Source organism: Protomyctophum bolini, assembly GCF_963924005.1.
Source record: "Protomyctophum bolini genome assembly, chromosome: 12".
Classification (NCBI taxonomy): domain Eukaryota; kingdom Metazoa; phylum Chordata; class Actinopteri; order Myctophiformes; family Myctophidae; genus Protomyctophum; species Protomyctophum bolini.
The window spans coordinates 14,530,599-14,538,293 of NC_137873.1; positions in this window are offsets into that span (position 1 = coordinate 14,530,599).

The window sequence follows — 7,695 nt, forward strand, 5'->3', positions numbered from 1 at the left end:
TGGAGAAGTTGTACCCAACACATGGCAAGAAACCCAAAGCCACGAACAGCTACGTCGCTACTGCAACGCCCACAACACCATCTTACACACTACACTCACACACACTCACACAGGCAGTGACGTCACACACTTACCCTTCGCAGTGTTCCAACGCTATCTCCTCCTATGTCGCCCAACGCCAACACTGAACACCAGCCGCCAAACAATGGTCTTTGCACTGGCACCAATACTGCCTCCCTTCCACACTCACGCCGGCAATGCATTTGTTTACTACAAACACTATCGCCCCAATCACCCACACCCCTGAGGCTTCCCTACACGGAACACTAACCACTGTTGCCTATGCTGTTGCCCCAACAGGCCCAGAAACAAGGCCTTTAACCACGCTACTTACACACACTGCAACTCGCTTACAATTCGCAAACCTGGCAACACTGCCCTGTCTTCTAATAGGCCCACACCATAGAGTATTACGCCCACACTAGCTTTCACAGTCTCAAAATCTGATCTCACGCAGGAGAAGACAAATAACCTGACGCTGCCAGATCCAAAAAGCTTGCTACACAAATTTGTTTCACAGCTTATTTGGATCTGGGATCGCGGAAGCAAATTCAATGACGGGGCAGTTCCTTTTTTTCAAGATACATGGTAGATGATTGGATGGGAGCGTCTGTCTATCACCGTGTGGGCGTGCAAACACAACCAATCATATTGACGTGTCTACGTGACGTTTGTTTGGATGCGACAGCAGGATGTAAACATGTAGTCCACTGTATTTCACGGAACAACTTGTTGCTAAAAAAGTTATCATGGATGTCGGAGATTTGTGTCGTTTTTGTAACGCCAATCTGCGCATAAAAGGTACTATTACGAATTCAAAGAATATATTTGTTAGTACTAAGCCTGTAAAAAGTGTTAACGAACGCCTGATAGCGTTAGGTTTAACACTGTTTAAAGACCCCGCCGTATCGTCTCGGATGTGTAAGCCATATGTATTACATTGCTTCAAAGAATGGAAGTCGTTTATCCCATTTTCCGGCACTGGCAAAAAGAGGACAAAGACAGAAGACCAGAAACGGCTACCGCTACAGCAGAAACGGCTACAGCTACAGCAGAACCACGGACGCCACCTGAGGCAACTGGACCGAGGACAGATAAACGTTACAGAGAGCCTACGCCTTCTAAAACACCACGGCGGATTAAAAAACCTCGCACTCCATCTCACACTTACACCCCTACATCGACTGATTACCCAACAACGGCGACGACCCCTTCTCGTAGGCTGTCTAAACCATCAACTGGGATGCCCGTACGGCGAAGCCTATTGGAGGTAAGTTCATATTGTGAAACTATTTCTAATTGTGTCTAACCTAATGCTGCCAACTCGCGCTAATCCAGCTGCGCTGCTGCAATTGTATACATATGCTCATTCTATAGCAGTTCATTAAAAAATATAACCATCTTAACATTAATGACTGAATTGCTTTTCAGGCCGTGACCCCCCAAAATAATCATATTTGAACTAGGGACACCCTAGATAAATATTGTGAAAATAGCTGATCTACAAGCTCATAACGTGTGAGCTTGTAGTTTGGCTATTTTCAATGTTTTGCCTTTCTTATATCATTTGACAATTTGGCCAATGTTTGACCAGTTTGTATAGTATAGTTTGTTGAATACTTTTGATGCAGTAATGGTAAAACAAAAATAGATATTAAAAAGGTCTTGAAAGTTCTAAATTGTCACTTGCACTGTCGATTGAAAAAATCAGGTTGAGAACCACTGCTCATCTTTTGATCTCATAAGCACACTTGGCTCAGGGCATGAGATTTGAAAGGGTCTCAAATAACAGCAGGCTGGGGGGGGGGGGGGGCTCACTAATCAGCATCAGTGCATTCACTGCACCTGAGAGTAGGGTGTTGGCCAAACACAGGAAACACACAAACCTCCATGAGAAACAGCAGTGTGCATCCAAACAGGAGCAACACACACAAACAGCAGAGCAGAACGGTGCAGCCATATAAATGCTGGAGAGACAGCCGGTGAGAGAACTGTATATCTGTGACAGATCATGCCAGTTGCATGCCAGTTCATGGACACTTGTTATTGTTTGTTGTTGTTTATGATGACTTGAGTTGAAGTTAAAGGAAACATGATGGCCAATTGGACATGAACAATGAACATGATCATTTGATTTAAAATACATTTGAATTGATTATTGATTGATAAAAACGTTTCAATGATGCTAATTAATTCAGTTTATTTAATTTACATTTCATGAGTTTATTATGTTTAAAAACTGTTTAGAAACGAATTGAGCAAAAAATGAATTGATTTAGAAATGAGTTGATTAAGAGACACTTAAGTAAAAATGATATTTAGGTGTTTAGAACATGTAAAGTATGTGTATTGATTGAATGTGCATTATACTTACATTAGTTCTTTTTTATTTTCCCTTTAAGGTTTTTCACCTTACCTGACTTACCCACTAACTGACTTACACAATACCTGTACAACTGTACTCAACTACAAAGTAAAGAAGAGTAAAAAGAAGGAAACTGTGTGGTCATTGTATGAGTGAAACCCAGTAACAATCTCCATATGGTCTGTGCCATCCCTTTCAAGCAGGGAAACTGCAAAAAATACTAAATAGCTTGACAACCAGTGTTAAGATGCTGTGTTTAGATTACCCCACCTGAAACTAATCTATAATACGATATGGGCTATAGCCCATGGTCCAAAATGATGAGAAACGAGGCTAACTCTTTTTTTCAAAATTTCAAAAAACATGGGCTATAACCCATCGTTTTTTTATTTTTTCATTTTTTTCAAATCCTCAAAAATGATGAAAAGCGGCGTGCTATAGTATGCCGTACGATATGGGCTATAGCCCATGGTCCAAAATTATGAGAAACGAGGCTAACTTTTTTTTTCAAAATGTCAAAAAACATGGGCTATAACCCATCGTTTTTTTATTTTTTCATTTTTTTCAAATCCTCAAAAATGATGAAAAGCGGCGTGCTATAGTATGCCGTACGATATGGGCTATAGCCCATGGTCCAAAATGATGAGAAACGAGGATAACTTTTTTTTTCAAAATTTCAAAAAACATGGGCTATAACCCATCGTTTTTGTCATTTCGTCATTTTTTTCAAATCCTCAAAAATGATGAAAAACGGCACGCTATAGTATGCCGTACGATATGGGCTATAGCCCATGGTCTAAAATGATGAGAAACGAGGATAACTTTTTTTTTCAAAATTAAAAAAAACATGGGCTATAACCCATCGTTTTTGTCATTTCGTCATTTTTTTCAAATCCTCAAAAATGATGAAAAACGGCGCGCTATAGTATGCCGTACGATATGGGCTATAGCCCATGGTCCAAAATGATGAGAAACGAGGATAACTTTTTTTTTCAAAATTTCAAAAAAACATGGGCTATAACCCATCGTTTTTTCCATTTTTTTCAAATCCTCAAAAATGATGAAAAACTGCGCGCTATAGTATGCTGTACGATATGGGCTATAGCCCATGGTCCAAAATGATGAGAAACGAGGATAACTTTTTTTTTTCAAAATTTCAAAAAACATGGGCTATAACCCATCGTTTTTGTCATTTCGTCATTTTTTTCAAATCCTCAAAAATGATGAAAAACGGCGTGCTATAGTATGCCGTACGATATGGGCTATAGCCCATGGTCTAAAATGATGAGAAACGAGGATAACTTTTTTTTTCAAAATTAAAAAAAACATGGGCTATAACCCATCGTTTTTTTATTTTTTCATTTTTTTCAAATCCTCAAAAATGATGAAAAGCGGCGTGCTATAGTATGGCGTACGATATGGGCTATAGCCCATGGTCCAAAATGATGAGAAACGAGGATAACTTTTTTTTTCAAAATTTCAAAAAACATGGGCTATAACCCATCGTTTTTGTCATTTCGTCATTTTTTTCAAATCCTCAAAAATGATGAAAAACGGCGCGCTATAGTATGCCGTACGATATGGGCTATAGCCCATGGTCCAAAATGATGAGAAACGAGGATAACTTTTTTTTTCAAAATTTCAAAAAACATGGGCTATAACCCATCGTTTTTGTCATTTCGTCATTTTTTTCAAATCCTCAAAAATGATGAAAAGCGGCGTGCTATAGTATGATGTACGATATGGGCTATAGCCCATGGTCCAAAATGATGAGAAACGAGGCTAACTTTTTTTTTCAAAATGTAAAAAAACATGGGCTATAACCCATCGTTTTTTTATTTTTTCATTTTTTTCAAATCCTCAAAAATGATGAAAAGCGGCGTGCTATAGTATGGCGTACGATATGGGCTATAGCCCATGGTCCAAAATGATGAGAAACGAGGATAACTTTTTTTTTCAAAATTTCAAAAAACATGGGCTATAACCCATCGTGTTTTTAATTTTTTAATTTTTGTCAAATCGTCAAAAATGATGAAAAACTGCGCGCTATAGTATGCTGTACGATATGGGCTATAGCCCATGGTCCAAAATGATGAGAAACGAGGATAACTTTTTTTTTTCAAAATTTCAAAAAACATGGGCTATAACCCATCGTTTTTGTCATATCGTCATTTTTTTCAAATCCTCAAAAATGATGAAAAACGGCGCGCTATAGTATGCCGTACGATATGGGCTATAGCCCATGGTCTAAAATGATGAGAAACGAGGATAACTTTTTTTTTCAAAATTAAAAAAAACATGGGCTATAATCGTTTTTGTCATTTTTGTCAAATCGTCAAAAATGATGAAAAACGGCGTGCTATAGTATGCCGTACGATATGGGCTATAGCCCATGGTCCAAAATGATGAGAAACGAGGATAACTTTTTTTTTCAAAATTTCAAAAAACATGGGCTATAACCCATCGTTTTTTAAATTTTAAATTTTTTGTCAAATCGTCAAAAATGATGAAAAACTGCGTGCTATAGTATGCCGTACGATATGGGCTATAGCCCATGGTCCAAAATGATGAGAAACGAGGATAACTTTTTTTTTCAAAATTAAAAAAAACATGGGCTATAACCCATCGTTTTTGTCATTTCGTAATTTTTTTCAAATCCTCAAAAATGATGAAAAACGGCGCGCTATAGTATGCCGTACGATATGGGCGATAGCCCATGGTCCAAAATGATGAGAAACGAGGATAACTATTTTTTTCAAAATTTCAAAAAACATGGGCTATAACCCATCATTTTTGTCATTTCGTCATTTTTTTCAAATCCTCAAAAATGATGAAAAACGGCGCGCTATAGTATGCCGTACGATATGGGCTATAGCCCATGGTCCAAAATGATGAGAAACGAGGATAACTTTTTTTTTCAAAATTTAAAAAAACATGGGCTATAACCCATCGTTTTTGTCATTTCGTCATTTTTTTCAAATCCTCAAAAATGATGAAAAACGGCGCGCTATAGTATGCCGTACGATATGGGCTATAGCCCATGGTCTAAAATGATGAGAAACGAGGATAACTTTTTTTTTCAAAATTTAAAAAAACATGGGCTATAACCCATCGTTTTTGTCATTTCGTCATTTTTTTCAAATCCTCAAAAATGATGAAAAACGGCGCGCTATAGTATGCCGTACGATATGGGCTATAGCCCATGGTCCAAAATGATGAGAAACGAGGATAACTTTTTTTTTCAAAATTTCAAAAAACATGGGCTATAACCCATCGTTTTTGTCATTTCGTCATTTTTTTCAAATCCTCAAAAATGATGAAAAACGGCGCGCTATAGTATGCCGTACGATATGGGCTATAGCCCATGGTCCAAAATGATGAGAAACGACGATAACTTTTTTTTTCAAAATTTCAAAAAACATGGGCTATAACCCATCGTTTTTTTAATTTTTAAATTTTTGTCAAATCGTCAAAAATGATGAAAAACTGCGTGCTATAGTATGCCGTACGATATGGGCTATAGCCCATGGTCCAAAATGATGAGAAACGAGGATAACTTTTTTTTTCAAAATTTCAAAAAACATGGGCTATAACCTATCGTTTTTTCCATTTTTTTCAAATCCTCAAAAATGATGAAAAACGGCGTGCTATAGTATGCCGTACGATATGGGCTATAGCCCATGGTCCAAAATGATGAGAAACGAGGATAACTTTTTTTTTCAAAATTTCAAAAAACATGGGCTATAACCCATCATTTTTGTCATTTCGTCATTTTTTTCAAATCCTCAAAAATGATGAAAAACGGCGCGCTATAGTATGCCGTACGATATGGGCTATAGCCCATGGTCCAAAATGATGAGAAACGACGATAACTTTTTTTTTCAAAATTTCAAAAAACATGGGCTATAACCCATCGTTTTTTTAATTTTTAAATTTTTGTCAAATCGTCAAAAATGATGAAAAACTGCGTGCTATAGTATGCCGTACGATATGGGCTATAGCCCATGGTCCAAAATGATGAGAAACGAGGATAACTTTTTTTTTCAAAATTTCAAAAAACATGGGCTATAACCTATCGTTTTTTCCATTTTTTTCAAATCCTCAAAAATGATGAAAAACGGCGTGCTATAGTATACCGTACGATATGGGCTATAGCCCATGGTCCAAAATGATGAGAAACGAGGATAACTTTTTTTTTCAAAATTTCAAAAAACATGGGCTATAACCCATCATTTTTGTCATTTCGTCATTTTTTTCAAATCCTCAAAAATGATGAAAAACGGCGCGCTATAGTATGCCGTACGATATGGGCTATAGCCCATGGTCTAAAATGATGAGAAACGAGGATAACTTTTTTTTTCAAAATAAAAAAAAACATGGGATATAACCCATCGTTTTTGTCATTTCGTAATTTTTTTCAAATCCTCAAAAATGATGAAAAACGGCGCGCTATAGTATGCCGTACGATATGGGCTATAGCCCATGGTCCAAAATGATGAGAAACGAGGATAACTTTTTTTTTCAAAATTTCAAAAAACATGGGCTATAACCCATCGTTTTTGTCATTTCGGCATTTTTTTCAAATCCTCAAAAATTATGAAAAACTGCGCGCTATAGTATGCTGTACGATATGGGCTATAGCCCATGGTCCAAAATGATGAGAAACGAGGATAACTTTTTTTTTCAAAATTTCAAAAAACATGGGCTATAACCCATCGTTTTTGTCATTTCGTCATTTTTTTCAAATCCTCAAAAATGATGAAAAACGGCACGCTATAGTATGCCGTACGATATGGGCTATAGCCCATGGTCTAAAATGATGAGAAACGAGGATAACTTTCTTTTTCAAAAAAAAAAAAAAACATGGGCTATAACCCATCGTTTTTGTCATTTCGTAATTTTTTTCAAATCCTCAAAAATGATGAAAAACGGCGCGCTATAGTATGCCGTACGATATGGGCTATAGCCCATGGTCCAAAATGATGAGAAACGAGGATAACTTTTTTTTTCAAAATTTCAAAAAACATGGGCTATAACCCATCGTTTTTGTCATTTCGTCATTTTTTCAAATCCTCAAAAATGATGAAAAACGGCGTGCTATAGTATGCCGTACGATATGGGCTATAGCCCATGGTCCAAAATGATGAGAAACGAGGATAACTTTTTTTTTCAAAATTAAAAAAAACATGGGCTATAACCCATCGTTTTTGTCATTTCGTCATTTTTTTCAAATCCTCAAAAATGATGAAAAACGGCGCGCTATAGTATGC